This window comes from Chiloscyllium punctatum, chromosome 15 (genome assembly GCF_047496795.1).
Source record: "Chiloscyllium punctatum isolate Juve2018m chromosome 15, sChiPun1.3, whole genome shotgun sequence".
NCBI classification, from domain to species: Eukaryota; Metazoa; Chordata; class Chondrichthyes; order Orectolobiformes; family Hemiscylliidae; genus Chiloscyllium; species Chiloscyllium punctatum.
The window spans coordinates 19,463,308-19,479,288 of record NC_092753.1 but is presented as its reverse complement, the minus strand read 5'-3'; the positions used below and the strand labels follow the sequence as shown (position 1 = coordinate 19,479,288).

At 44.3% G+C, this 15,981-nt stretch overlaps 3 non-coding genes across 3 annotated transcripts; all 3 read left to right on the top strand.

Annotated features, from left to right (window-relative positions):
- Positions 1-3,478: 3,478 nt before the first annotated feature.
- On the top strand, positions 3,479-3,550 carry trnag-ucc (transfer RNA glycine (anticodon UCC)). Its single transcript has one exon. It is a non-coding gene; the product is annotated as a tRNA-Gly (tRNA).
- A 3,233-nt stretch (positions 3,551-6,783) lies between these two features.
- On the top strand, positions 6,784-6,855 carry trnag-ucc (transfer RNA glycine (anticodon UCC)). The gene has a single exon. It is a non-coding gene; the product is annotated as a tRNA-Gly (tRNA).
- A 3,612-nt stretch (positions 6,856-10,467) lies between these two features.
- On the top strand, positions 10,468-10,539 carry trnag-ucc (transfer RNA glycine (anticodon UCC)). Its single transcript has one exon. It is a non-coding gene; the product is annotated as a tRNA-Gly (tRNA).
- Positions 10,540-15,981: the final 5,442 nt, after the last annotated feature.

Here is a 15,981-nt window from a genome sequence, read left to right as displayed (position 1 = left end):
TGTTCACTGAATCCACTTGATACCTCAAAAGATTTCTGAATTAAAACTCTGAAATACAGTATCCACATCCTTCATCCTGTGTCCTACTGCCCACCTCACCATCACTGCTATGTTATTGGCGAGTTTCCATGTTCATCACCAAACCTCCTCTGCACTATCTCCCACATCCTATTGGCCATTCCCAGAATCCAACATTACTGGCATCCCAATGGTCAGTTACCATGGCCATCATAGCACTCCATACCTAACCCACCATCACTCTAAACCCAGCATGCACATCTCCATGTCCAGTCTCCATGTACATTATCACTCTCTTTCTCACATATACCTCACCAACATTCCCATCCTATTGGCATTCATGCCATCATTCCTCTGCCTGACCGCCCACATCATCACACCAACACCAATGGCCAATCACCATGTCCATTATTACTCTGACAGCTCACCATTGTTGCAAGCCCAGTCACTCATCTCCGGAGGCAGCATCATTCTGTCTTCTGTGATGATACTATGGCTTTATGTATTGTATTATGACACGGTGGTGAACTCCTCTGTTAATTAAACGAAACACCCAAAAAGTTCACCTCACCTCATAATCTGTTAAAATATGAGTAATAGAGAACATCCAAATTCCACTATTTCGAGAAAATAACATTAATTTATTCCTTAACTCTAAAAGTGAACATTAAACAACAAATCACAACTCTAAGCTCCTTCCTCCCTCTCTTAACTGCTTATTGTCTGCCTACAATTCTATAACAATGAACTCTTCCAATAAAAAAAATATATTAATATTACATCAATTTAGTTTCAAAACCATATAGTGGCTGTCGTCTCCGGTGTCTGTCTTCTTTTGGCTGAAGATCTCTCTGGGTTGCTTTCTGCCTTTTAATGTGAAGATATTTCATATGAAGAAGATACCTCTGACAGAGAGTGTATTTGAATGGCAGTCTTTCTTGATAGCAGTTACTCTCTCAATAACAGTTGCTCTGTCAGACTTTCTAAATGCCGGCTTTTTTTTTAATACCCCAACATCAGATCGTCTCACTGGTTGTATGTTTGCAAAAACAATAAATACAAACGCGATTGGGTTTAGGTATCCTGGGGCATAATTCAAAATGATTGGTTAAGTTTGAATTCTTGTCAAAGCAGCAACCAACTCATGTATCCATTTCACAGCCAAATTATACATATTTTCAAATTTCCAATACTCTCTGAAACTGCCATCTAGTCACCACAGGTGCGTGTCAGCTCTCAGTTCAGAACAGCATTTACTCTCTCTTAAACTTCAACTTCATAACACCTCCCCCCCGGTTAAGAAAAAGATGGACCATCATAATGAAACAACTGCTTCATCTTTTTTCTAATTCTTAAATCCCATTACAATAAAATACATAAGACATTAATTTAAGATCATATTAAATTTCTGCACACATATACATAACATAAGGTATCTGTCCAATCTTAGTTGTAATTTATCTGTTGAATTCACAATAACACGTGCTGTCAGATGAAATTCCTTGATGGCCTTTGTCTTTGCGATCCTTGAGGTCAACCTTCCATGACAGATTTTATGCCCCAAAAGCATCACCTCGGTTTTCGCAAATTCTGTTTTCTTTACATTTATTACGGTTTTATTTCTCTTAATTGTTCAAAGAGCTCTGCCAACTGTACCATGTGATCTTTCCATGACTTGCTAAACATCAATATATCATCCAGATAAACTGCACAGTTTGTTAACTCAGCCACGACTCTGTTCATAAATCTTTGGGATGTGGCTGGTGTGTTCTTCATTCGACTTTGAATTGATATAGCCCATTTGGAATGACAAATGCAGAAACCTCTTTCACTTTCTCTGATAAAGGTACCTGTCAATAACCACACAGTAAGTCCAACTTTCTGATGTAACTAGTTTATCCAACCTTCACCCTACAGTCCTCCAATCTTGTATGAGTCTGATTTTGTTACGGCATTGATCTTCCAATAGTCCACACAAAACCATTCAGTCTTGTCAGGTTTGGGAACTATCACGATCGGCGAACTCCACTTGCTCTGACTCAGTTCGAAGATATCTCCGTTAAGCATCACATCCACTTCCTTCTGGACCTGTGTGGCTTTGAAATGAAGAGGTCTGCAGGGGTGTTATTTTATGCATCAGCATTCCCAACTTCCAGCACATGCACAACAGTATTAGTCCTCCTCATCTTATTCCTGCATATGTTGTCATGCTGCTGCACCAATCATTTCAACTGGATTCTTTGCTCCTGAGACAGAGAGTTCATTAACCTATCCCACTCCTCAAGGACTTCCTCACTGAGACAATGAAATGTCCCCCCTACCTCCACGTGGATTGGATTCGCAGACGGGGAGTGTGAGGAGCGTTTAGAGACAGCCTGCAAAACCTTGCTCCTGCAGTAGCCCAAGGGTCTCGCGTGTTGGGGAAATGGCTCAATCATAATATAGGAGGCCTGCGGATGCTCTCTCTGTGGATGGGCACCGTTTCGCTGAGTACCTGAGGGTAGTGCATGGGTGGACTGCTACAAGAGGGGCTGTGATCCAATAATCCCTTGTCCAGTGACCCTGCTCTCTGTGTCCCCTGCATTGATCGGTATTCCTGTCCCGACATCACTGCGCCTGGCTACGACTTCCTCCCAGTCTAATGGTTCCTCTGTTTTTGCCGTTTTTGTTTTCTAAGAAAACTCTTGAGAAGTTTTAGAAACTGAAAGAACTGCAGAATTATGTGGGGCATGGATAGGATAAATAGACAAAGTCTTTTCCCTGGGGTCGGGGAGTCCAGAACTAGAGGGCATAGGTTTAGTGTGAGAGGCGAAAGATATAAAAGCGACCAAAGGGTCAACGCTTTCATCCAGAGGGTGGTACCTGTGTGGAATGAGCTGCCAGAGGAAGTGGCGGAGGCTGGTACAATTGCAACATTTTCCAGGCATTTGGATGGGTATATGAATAGGAAGGGTTTGGAAGGATATGGGCCGGGTGCTGGCAGGTGGGACTAGATTGGGTTGGGATATCTGGTCGGCATGGGCAGGTTGGACCGAAGGGTCTGTTTCCGAGCTGTACATCTCTATCTCGATGACTATGTCTACGCTGTAAATCAGAAACCAAACCCGATGTCGGTGGTAAAGCTGTATGAAGAGAAATCAGAGTTCACGTTTCGGTCCGGTGAACCTTTCTGAGAACTTGACAAGTTTTAATTGTGTGATCGTTCCAGGGTTGCCCTGGGATTTTCGTGCTATTTCTGTTATTGATTGATTTCAGATGATGAGAAATCCGAAATGCTGCTTTGTGTGTATTAAAAAGTGAGGCGGGGCATCAGGAGACCGATCCACTCAGGAAAACTCGGTCTTTGATGACTTCTCAATTCTAATATTTCACTGCAAAATTTCCAACAAAACAACAACGAAATTTCGAGTCAAGAACTATTATGGCACATCAGCTGATTTCTAGAAGGTTTCTTGCTGTAGCGATGGTGGTATAGTGGTGAGCATAGCTGCCTTCCAAGCAGTTGATCCGGGTTCGATTCCCGGCCATCGCAAGCAGTGCATTTTAACACCACTCCACAACCAAAAGAACCGATCGATTCAGTGGGAATGAAACACCTCCGTCTGCACATCACATTGAGTCTGCCAGACCTCTGGAGTGCAGACACAACTTTGAAGTTGAGGATGTGCCCAGGAGGATGAAGGAGTCAAGTCGATCACGGTTCAAAGAAAGTAGAGTCATGGCAGAATTCCTTGGTTTTCCATCTTATTTCGAAAGAAATGTTTCCGGATTTCACTCATTTCAACATTACACTCATTTTGTTTTTTGTGAACTATAGCCTAATATCAAGTGAAATGTGGGTGGACAGTTCACAAATATCGAAACAACGTTATTTCTCATATCGAATCGGTAATGTTATTGTTTTAGGTGCAGGTCAGAAATAGGAGTGGACACCAGCTGCTTTTATATTTCCAGTATGAGAAAATGATTCGATAAAACTCTGAGAGATGATAGAAGTGACCACAGAGTGAGTGAAAGTTTAATCCAGGATAAAGTTAAAAATCCCACAACACCAGATTACAGTCCAACAGCTTTATTTGGAAGCACTAGTTTTAGGAGTGCTCCGAAAGCTACTTGGACGATAATCTGGTATTGTGTGATTTTGAACTTTGTCCTCCCCAGTCCACCACAGGCTCCTCCACGTCATCATCCGAAATAGTCATCATGGATTTGTTAAGGGAAGGTAGTGTCTGATGAAGGTGACTGATTTTCTTTGAAGGATAAAGAATGGATGGAGTGTATCCGATGTAGATCAACCTGATGATAAGAAGGACCATAAGACGCAGTATTTATAGCAAAAGGATTACAGTTTAATGCAGCTGAAATGATATATTAAACACATTTAGGTTAAGCCTTTCATCTTTTATAATGGGTTTACTAGTTTCCGTTCTTTAATATAAGAACCTCAGAACCTTTTCAAAGAAACGTTGTCGAGATAACTTCAGGTTGTCTTACAAGAGATGATATCTCAACTCAGACAATGCATTAAAGGTGTGAGGTTAAAGTCTGTCTGTGTCCCAATCTTGAGTCAGACTGGTTCTAGACTCCCAGTCGGAGAGCACTTCAGCGCTCTTTGCCTTTCGGTCTCGGACCCCTGGGTGACAATCCTCCAAGGCAGACTATGGGACAGCCAACAATGCAAAGTGGCCACCAGAGGCTGATTGTCAAGTTCGGTACGCTTGCGGATGACTTTAACTGGGCACTTTGGTTCATGTCACACGACACGTGACAACACTGCACTGTATACTATTTCACCGACACTCACAAGTACACGCACACACACAAAAGCACACTCCTACCGACCCACACACACATGCATACCCTCTCTCAAACACAAGCTCTCTCTCATAAACTCACTCAAACACTTCCACATTCACAGCAACTCACGCACATGCTCACAAATTGATACCCCAGTACACTCACACACATGCACCTACACACACTCTCACAGACCCGCATATCCCTACATGCACACACACACAGACACACACACACAGCCACACACACACATGCATGCACCCACACACGCAGACACACACACACACAGGACACACACCCACACATGCACACACACACACACACATGCAGCCACACACACACGCATGCACCCACACACGCAGACACACACACACACATACTCACACACACATGAATGCACCCACACACGCAGACACACACACACACACAGGACACACACCCACACATGCACCCACACACACACACATGCATCCACACACACACGCATGCACCCACACATACACACACACACGGTCCCCCCCCCACACACACACTGATTCCGGGTTCTCATGACTCTCAGCTGGAGACTATCATTGCCTGCAGACCCGACCTTCATCCCCCCACGACACCATGAAGGGTAACACTTGTTCATGCCCTTACACAGCCGTCTGTGCCCTCCCTTGACCCCGTCCTTTCTAGGGCAGGGAGGATTTTGCGTGCACTGCCTTCCCACATCAGTGGAAGCGACCTTCACTAAACAGCTGCCCATGACTAGCCCTTGCTGTGAAGTTAAACATCACACAACACCAGGTTATAGTCCAACAGATTTAATTGGAAGCTCTAGATTTCGGACAACCACCTGATGAAGGAGCTGCGCTCCGAAAGCTAGTGCTTCCAATTAAACCTGTTGCTCTTTAACCTGGTGTTGTGTGATTTTTAACTTTCTATACCCCAGTCCAACACTGGCATCTCCAAATCATGCCCTCCTGTGAAAACTCCTTACTGCTGACTGACACCTCCCCCTCTTCAACAAAGTAAAAGAGAAACCTGCAAATCTATCAACGGGATCGAACTTCAAATTAATACATATTCCTCGAGAGGGTTCTGCTTCCCGAACTGTTACCCGGAATTCCCTCCTCTCCACAATTACTGCAGCGTGGCCTCAGTCTAATGGTTCCTCTGTTTTTGCCGTTTTTGTTTTCTAAGAAAACTCTTGAGAAGTTTTAGAAACTGAAAGAACTGCAGAATTATGTGGGGCATGGATAGGATAAATAGACAAAGTCTTTTCCCTGGGGTCGGGGAGTCCAGAACTAGAGGGCATAGGTTTAGTGTGAGAGGCGAAAGATATAAAAGCGACCAAAGGGTCAACGCTTTCATCCAGAGGGTGGTACGTGTGTGGAACGAGCTGCCAGAGGAAGTGGCGGAGGCTGGTACAATTGCAACATTTTCCAGGCATTTGGATGGGTATATGAATAGGAAGGGTTTGGAAGGATATGGGCCGGGAGCTGGCAGGTGGGACTAGATTGGGTTGGGATATCTGGTCGGCATGGGCAGGTTGGACCGAAGGGTCTGTTTCCGAGCTGTACATCTCTATCTCGATGACTATGTCTACGCTGTAAATCAGAAACCAAACCCGAAGTCGGTGGTAAAGCTGTATGAAGAGAAATCAGAGTTCACGTTTCGGTCCGGTGAACCTTTCTGAGAACTTGACAAGTTTTAATTGTGTGATCGTTCCAGGGTTGCCCTGGGATTTTCGTGCTATTTCTCTTATTGATTGATTTCAGATGATGAGAAATCCGAAATGCTGCTTTGTGTGTATTAAAAAGTGAGGCAGGGCATTAGGAGACCGATCCACTCAGTAAAACTCGGTCTTTGATGACTTCTCAATTCTAATATTTCACTGCAAAATTTCCAACAAAACAACAACGAAATTTCGAGTCAAGAACTATTATGGCACATCAGCTGATTTCTAGAACACGTCTGGCTGTCGCGATGGTGGTATAGTGGTGAGCATAGCTGCCTTCCAAGCAGTTGTCCCGGGTTCGATTCCCGGCCATCGCAAGCCGTGCATTTTAACACCACTCCACAACCAAAAGAGCCGATCGATTCAGTGGGAATGAAACACCTCCGTCTGCACATCACATTGAGTCTGCCAGACCTCTGGAGTGCAGACACAACTTTGAAGTTGAGGATGTCCCCAGGAGGATTAAGGAGTCAAGTCGATCACGGTTCGAAGAAAGTAGAGTCATGGCAGAATTCCTTGGTTTTCCATCTTATTTCGAAAGAAATGTTTCCGGATTTCACTCATTTCAACATTACTCTCATTTTGTTTTTTGTGAACGACAGCCTAATATCAAGTGAAATGTGGGTGGACAGTTCACAAATATCCAAACAACGTTATTTCTCTAATCGAATCGGTAATGTTATTGTTTTAGGTGCAGGTCAGAAATAGGAGTGGACACCAGCTGCTTTTATATTTCCAGTATGAGAAAATGATTCGATAAAACTCTGAGAGATGATAGAAATGACCACACAGTGAGTGAAAGTTTAATCCAGGATAAAGTTAAAAATCACACAACACTAGATTACAGTCCAACAGCTTTATTTGGAAGCACTAGTTTTAGGAGTGCTCCGAAAGCTACTTGGACGATAACCTGGTATTGTGTGATTTTGGACTTTGTCCTCCCCAGTCCACCACAGGCTCCTCCACGTCATCATCCGATATAGTCATCATGGATTTGTTAAGGGAAGGTAGTGTCTGATGAAGGTGACTGATTTTCTTTGAAGGATAAAGAATGGATGGAGTGTATCCGATGTAGATCAACCTGATGATAAGAAGGACCATAAGACGCAGTATTTATAGCAAAAGGATTACAGTTTAATGCAGCTGAAATGATATATTAAACACATTTAGGTTAAGCCTTTCATCTTTTATAATGGGTTTACTAGTTTCCGTTCTTTAATATAAGAACCTCAGAACCTTTTCAAAGTTACGTTGTCGAGATAACTTCAGGTTGTCTAACAAGAGATGCCATCTCAGCTCAGACAATGCATTAAAGGTGTGAGGTTAAAGTCTGTCTGTGTCCCAATCTTGAGTCAGACTGGTTCTAGCCTCCCAGTCGGAGAGCACTTCAGCGCTCTGTGCCTTTCGGTCTCGGACCCCTGGGTGACAATCCTCCAAGGCACACTATGGGACAGCCAACAATGCAAAGTGGCCAAGCAGAGGCTGATAGTCAAGTTCGGTACCCATGGGGATGACTTTAACTGGGCACTTTGGTTCATGTCACACGACACGTGACAACACTGCACTGTATACTATTTCACGGACACTACACAAGTACACGCACACACACAAAAGCACACTCCTACCGACCCACACACACATGCATACCCTCTCTCAAACACAAGCTCTCTCTCATAAACTCACTCAAACACTTCCACATTCACAGCCACTCACGCACATTCTCACAAATTGATACCCCAGTACACTCACACACATGCACCTACACACACTCTCACACACCCGCATATCCCTACATGCATACACACACACACAGACACACACACACACAGCCACACACACCCACACATGCACCCACACACACACACATGCAGCCACACACACACGCATGCACCCACACACGCAGACACACACACACACACATATACACACACACACACACACACACAGTCCCCACCGCCCCCCCCACACACACTGATTCCGGGTTCTCACGACTCTCAGCTGGAGACTATCATTGCCTGCAGACCCGACCTTCATCCCCCCACGACACCATGAAGGGTAACACTTGCTCATGCCCTTACACAGCCGTCTGTGCCCTCCCTTGACCCCGTCCTTTCCATCTTGCCCACCGCCCCTCCATGACGCTCTACCTCCTTCCTGCGCAGGTTTGCTCTGACAATGTCAATTTCACGTCCTTTGTCAATTTCACTTCCTATGTCAATTTCACCGCACTACGTTTTCTTTTTCCCCTCACGAACCGGGATCACCCTACGCTGTGCTTGCTGACCCCACCCCCTACGTTTGCCTTCCCGGATAGCGCTTTGTGTTTCGTTGGACCCGCAGGAGTAGCTGCGGACGTTCTGCTTAAACCTGAGCGGATAACACTGTTCTGCTCGGAGACAGGGAGGTCTGCAGATGCTGGAGCCCGAAACATCGATTTCCCTGCTGTGCGTTTCCAGCAACACACTCTCGACACTGTTCTGCCACGACCCTGTCTCGGTTGCACACAATCCCATTCATCATTAAGGCGCCACGGCATCCCAAGGACTTGGGACCCATGGGAACTAAATGATGACAGCGGCCTCAGCACTCTGCACCCCCTGACCTTGGAAAGCCCATCTTGGTTCAGGTTACCTATCTAGGGCAGGGAGGGTTTTGCGTGCACTGCCTTCCCACATCAGTGGAAGCGACCTTCACTAAACAGCTGCCCATGACTACCCCTTGCTGTGAAGTTAAACATCACACAACACGAGGTTATAGTCCAACAGATTTAATTGGAAGCTCTAGATTTCGGACAACCACCTGATGAAGGAGCAGCGCTCCGAAAGCTAGTGCTTCCAATTAAACCTGTTGGTCTATAACCTGGTGTTGTGTGATTTTTAAATTTCTATACCCCAGTCCAACACTGGCATCTCCAAATCATGCCCTCCTGTGAAAACCCCTTACTGCTGACTGACACCTCCCCCTCTTCTACAAAGTAAAAGAGAAACCTGCAAATCTATCAACGGGATCGAACTTCAAATTAATACATATTCCTCGAGAGGGTTCTGCTTCCCGAACTGTTAACCGGAATTCCCTCCTCTCCACAATTACTGCAGCGTGGCCTTAGTCTAATGGTTCCTCTGTTTTTGCCGTTTTTGTTTTCTAAGAAAACTCTTGAGAAGTTTTAGAAACTGAAAGAACTGCAGAATTATGTGGGGCATGGATAGGATAAATAGACAAAGTCTTTTCCCTGGGGTCGGGGAGTCCAGAACTAGAGGGCATAGGTTTAGTGTGAGAGGCGAAAGATATAAAAGCGACCAAAGGGTCAACGCTTTCATCCAGAGGGTGGTACGTGTGTGGAATGAGCTGCCAGAGGAAGTGGCGGAGGCTGGTACAATTGCAACATTTTCCAGGCATTTGGATGGGTATATGAATAGGAAGGGTTTGGAAGGATATGGGCCGGGTGCTGGCAGGTGGGACTAGATTGGGTTGGGATATCTGGTCGGCATGGGCAGGTTGGACCGAAGGGTCTGTTTCCGAGCTGTACATCTCTATCTCGATGACTATGTCTACGCTGTAAATCAGAAACCAAACCCGAAGTCGGTGGTAAAGCTGTATGAAGAGAAATCAGAGTTCACGTTTCGGTCCGGTGAACCTTTCTGAGAACTTGACAAGTTTTAATTGTGTGATCGTTCCAGGGTTGCCCTGGGATTTTCGTGCTATTTCTCTTATTGATTGATTTCAGATGATGAGAAATCCGAAATGCTGCTTTGTGTGTATTAAAAAGTGAGGCGGGGCATCAGGAGACCGACCCACTCAGTAAAACTCGGTCTTTGATGACTTCTCAATTCTAATATTTCACTGCAAAATTTCCAACAAAACAACAACGAAATTTCGAGTCAAGAACTATTATGGCACATCAGCTGATTTCTAGAGCACTTCAGCCTGTAGCGATGGTGGTATAGTGGTGAGCTTAGCTGCCTTCCAAGCAGTTGATCCGGGTTCGATTCCCGCCCATCGCAAGCAGTGCATTTTAACACCACTCCACAACCAAAAGAGCCCATCGATTCAGTGGGAATGAAACACCTCCGTCTGCACATCGCATTGAGTCTGCCAGACCTCTGGAGTGCAGACACAACTTTGAAGTTGAGGATGTCCCCAGGAGGATTAAGGAGTCAAGTCGAGCACGGTTCAAAGAAACACGAGTCATGGCAGAATTCCTTGGTTTTCCATCTTATTTCGAAAGAAATGTTTCCGGATTTCACTCATTTCAACATTACTCTCATTTTGTTTTTTGTGAACTACAGCCTAATATCAAGTGAAATGTGGGTGGACAGTTCACAAATATCCAAACAACGTTATTTCTCATATCGAATCGGTAATGTTATTGTTTTAGGTGCAGGTCAGAAATAGGAGGAGTGGACACCAGCTGCTTTTATATTTCCAGTATGAGAAAATGATTCGATAAAACTCTGAGAGATGATAGAAGTGACCACACAGTGAGTGAAAGTTTAATCCAGGATAAAGTTAAAAATCACACAACGCCAGATTACAGTCCAACAGCTTTACTTGGAAGCACTAGTTTTAGGAGTGCTCCGAAAGCTCCTTGGACGATAACCTGGTATTGTGTGATTTTGAACTTTGTCCTCCCCAGTCCACCACAGGCTCCTCCACGTCATCATCCGATATAGTCATCATGGATTTGTTAAGGGAAGGTAGTGTCTGATGAAGGTGACTGATTTTCTTTGAAGGATAAAGAATGGATGGAGTGTATCCGATGTAGATCAACCTGATGATAAGAAGGACCATAAGACGCAGTATTTATAGCAAAAGGATTACAGTTTAATGCAGCTGAAATGATATATTAAACACATTTAGGTTAAGCCTTTCATCTTGGATAATGGGTTTGCCAGTTTCCGTTCTTTAATATAAGAACCTCAGAACCTCTTTAAAGCTACGTTGTCGGGAATGCTGATGCATAAAATAACACCCCTGCAGACTTCTTCATTTCAAAGCCACACAGGTCCAGAAGGAAGTGGATGTGATGCTTAACGGAGATAACTTCGAACTGAGTCAGAGCAAGTGGAGTTCCCCGATTGTGATAGTTCCCAAACCTGACAAGACTCAATGGTTTTGTGTGGACTATTGGAAGATCAATGCCGTAACAAAATCAGACTCATACAAGATTGGAGGAGTGTAGGGTGAAGGTTGGATAAACTAGTTACATCAGAAAGTTGGACTTACTGTGTGGTTATTGACAGGTACCTTTATCAGAGAAAGTGAAAGAGGTTTCTGCATTTGTCATTCCAAGTGGACTATATCAATTCAAAGTCGAATGAAGAACACACCAGCCACATCCCAAAGATTTATGAACAGAGTCGTGGCTGAGTTAACAAACTGTGCAGTTTATCTGGATGATATATTGATGTTTAGCAAGTCATGGAAAGATCACATGGTACAGTTGGCAGAGCTCTTTGAACAATTAAGAGAAATAAAACCGTAATAAATGTAAAGAAAACAGAATTTGCGAAAACCGAGGTGATGCTTTTGGGGCATAAAATCTGTCATGGAAGGTTGACCTCAAGGATCGCAAAGACAAAGGCCATCAAGGAATTTCATCTGACAGCACGTGTTATTGTGAATTCAACAGATAAATTACAACTAAGATTGAACAGATACCTTATGTTATGTATATGTGTGCAGAAATTTAATATGATCTTAAATTAATGTCTTATGTATTTTATTGTAATGGGATTTAAGAATTAGAAAAAAGATGAAGCAGTTGTTTCATTATGATGGTCCATCTTTTTCTTAACCGGGGGGGAACTGTTATGAAGTTGAAGTTTAAGAGAGAGTAAATGCTGTTCTGAACTGAGAGCTGACACGCACCTGTGGTGACTAGATGGCAGTTTCAGAGAGTATTGGAAATTTGAAAATATGTATAATTTGGCTGTGAAATGGATACATGAGTTGGTTGCTGCTTTGACAAGAATTCAAACTTAACCAATCATTTTGAATTATGCCCCAGGATACCTAAACCCAATCGCGTTTGTATTTATTGTTTTTGCAAACATACAACCAGTGAGACGATCTGATGTTGGGGTATTAAAAAAAAAGCCGGCATTTAGAAAGTCTGACAGAGCAACTGTTATTGAGAGAGTAACTGCTATCAAGAAAGACTGCCATTCAAAAACACTCTCTGTCAGAGGTATCATCTTCATATGAAATATCTTCACATTAAAAGGCAGAAAGCAACCCAGAGAGATCTTCAGCCAAAAGAAGACAGACACCGGAGACGACAGCCACTATATGGTTTTGAAACTAAATTGATGTAATATTAATATATTTTTTTAATTGGAAGAGTTCATTGTTATAGAATTGTAGGCAGACAATAAGCAGTTAAGAGAGGGAGGAAGGAGCTTAGAGTTGTGATTTGTTGTTTAATGTTCACTTTTAGAGTTATGGAATAAATCAATGTTATTTTCTCTAAATAGTGGAATTTGGATGTTCTCTATTACTCATATTTTAACAGATTATGAGGTGAGGTGAACCTTTTTGGGTGTTTCGTTTAATTAACAGAGGAGTTCACCACCGTGTCATACTACAATACATAAAGCCATAGTATCATCACAGAAGACAGAATGATGCTGCCTCCGGAGATGAGTGACTGGGCTTGCGACAATGGTGAGCTGTCAGAGTAATAATTGACATGGTGATTGGCCATTGGTGTTGGTGTGATGATGTGGGCGGTCAGGCAGAGGAATGATGGCATGAATGCCAATAGGATGGGAATGTTGGTGAGGTATATGTGAGAAAGAGAGTGATAATGTACATGGAGACTGGACATGGAGATGTGCATGCTGGGTTTAGAGTGATGGTGGGTTAGGTATGGAGTGCTATGATGGCCATGGTAACTGACCATTGGGATGCCAGTAATGTTGGATTCTGGGAATGGCCAATAGGATGTGGGAGATAGTGCAGAGGAGGTTTGGTGATGAACATGGAAACTCGCCAATAACATAGCAGTGATGGTGAGGTGGGCAGTAGGACACAGGATGAAGGACGTGGATACTGTATTTCAGAGTTTTAATTCAGAAATCTTTTGAGGTATCAAGTGGATTCAGTGAACAGTTAGGAAGGCAAATGCAATGTTTGCATTTGTTTTGAATGGACTAGAATACAAGAGCAGAAGTGAACTGTTGAGGCTGTACAAAGTTCTGGTCAGACGGCATTTTCTACATTGTGAGCAGCTATGAGCCCTGTGTCAAAGGAGGGATGTGTTACCCAAGGAAGTGACAGAGAAGGTCTACAAGAATGGTTCTGGGTTGTCATATGAGGAGAAGTTGAGGAATCTGAGCCAGAACACAAGGCTGAGTAGATAGATGATGTGGGGCCTCACTGAAAATTATAGACAGTTACCTTGGATGAGGGGAATGGCCAATTCGATGGGGGCTAATAGTTGGGATGAATGTGTTGCTTGACGTGGAGATTGTCCAATGGGATGAGAGAAATGGTGTGGGAAAGTGAGAGTAATGATGGACATGGTGTGTGGAATGAGGATGGTGTGGAGTTTTGGAACAGTGTAGGGATGGGGATGATATGAGATATGTGATAGTGTGGAGGATGAAGACAGGGGATGGAGATTGTTACAAATCACACGGCACCAGGTTGTAGTCCAACAGGTTTATTTGGAAGTACCAGCATTCACAGCACTGCTCCTTCATGAGGGAGCTGTGGAGCAGGACTATAAGACACAGACTTTATAGAAAAAGATCACAGTGTCATGCAACTGAAATGATATGTTGAACAAACCTAGATTGCTGTTAAGTCTTTCATCTTTTAGAATGGGCTGCAGGTTTCAGTTCATTAATATGTAAATCCCAGAACTTCTTTCAAGTCACATGCTTGAGATAACTTCAGGCTTTATTAGAAAAGAGATGACATTTCAGCTCAGACAATGCATTAACTGTGTGAAGTTAGAGCCTGTCTGTATCTTAATCTTGAGCCAGACTGGTTCTATTTCCAAAGTAGGAATTTGTAAAATGTTACATGGATTGACTTGCTTGCATTGACTGCTTGCAAATTGTGTGCTTTTTGAACAAAATAGAATCTACCTGCAATTACAATACTGTAAACGCAAAATCACCCCATAGACTTACATGAGTGTGTGCGTGCATGTAAGTCTCAGAGACTCTGAGTGATTTTATGTGGGTGTGTGGTAAAGACTGTGAGTGTGTGCATGTAAGTGTTCATGCTTGTGAGAGGGTGTGTTTGCGTGTGTGCATTCTTGGTAGAGTGTGTGCATGAGTATGACGGAGAATAAGCCTGTGAGAGAGTGTGTACATGGGTGTGAGTGTGGGTGGTGTATGTGTGTGTATGATAGGGTCAATGTGAGTATGTAACAGTGTGTGGGTATTGTGTAGTGCGGTCCCCTGTAGTGTGGCATGAACCCAAAATCCTGGTTGAAGCTATCCTCATGGGTACCAAACTTATATGAGCCTCTGCCCGGCCACAGTGCAATGTTGCGTATCCCGAAGTCGGCCTTGGAGGACAGTCCCCTGAAGATCTGAGGCCGGATGTCCCTGACTGCTGAAGTGTTCCCTGACTGGGAGAGAATGTGCCTCCACATCTTGATTTATTGTAGACACGTGTACCCAAGTAGAGTGAAATAAACAGGCAGGAGGCTGGAAGAACACAGCAAGCCAGGCAGCATCAGGAGGTGGAGATGTCGATGTTTCGGGTATAACTCTTATTCAAGACCTCCTGATGCTGCCTTGCTTGCTGTGTCCTCCAGCCTCCTGCAGTATTTTTTGTCGTAATCTAAGTGCAGCTTTGTTTTGTGAGCAGTACATGGAGATCATAACAAGCAAGGACATATAGATCAGAGGGTGTCTGGGCAGAGCCAGGCATACACGTTACACTGCACAGAAGGTGCACAAAGCAGTTTCAACAACAGCAATATCAACATTATTTTAACTGAGAGGGGTCCTTGCAGCAGTCTAATAACAGCAGGTAATGAGGCCAGTTCTGAGAGATTGAGGATGATGTGTGGAATGGGGACAAATTGGAGGATAGTTGTGAGGGAAGGGGATGGTGTGTGGATTGGAGATGGGACTTCATCCAAACGCCAATCAAATGAAGGATACGAACGGAAGCCCCGCCCACTGCGACGGTTCCGTCACTGCCGTGAAGGCCAGTTTCCGGCTGAGCGTTCAGGGGGCGGGGCTAGTGACTAGTATGTGGTGTCACGGGACGACGGGGATGGGTCTCCGGGTGGGGCGGGGCTTGATATTGGGGAATATGACGTCAGTGGGCGGGGCGCGGTATCCAGGAGAGGCGTCGGAGGCCAGGCGAGGTGTCCGGGGAGGATGTCCAGGGGGGCGGGGCTTGGTTGCCAGGGGGCGTGGGTTGGCAAACCGGGTGAGGCGTTAGGGGGCGGGGCTTAATTGCCGGGGGGGGGCTTA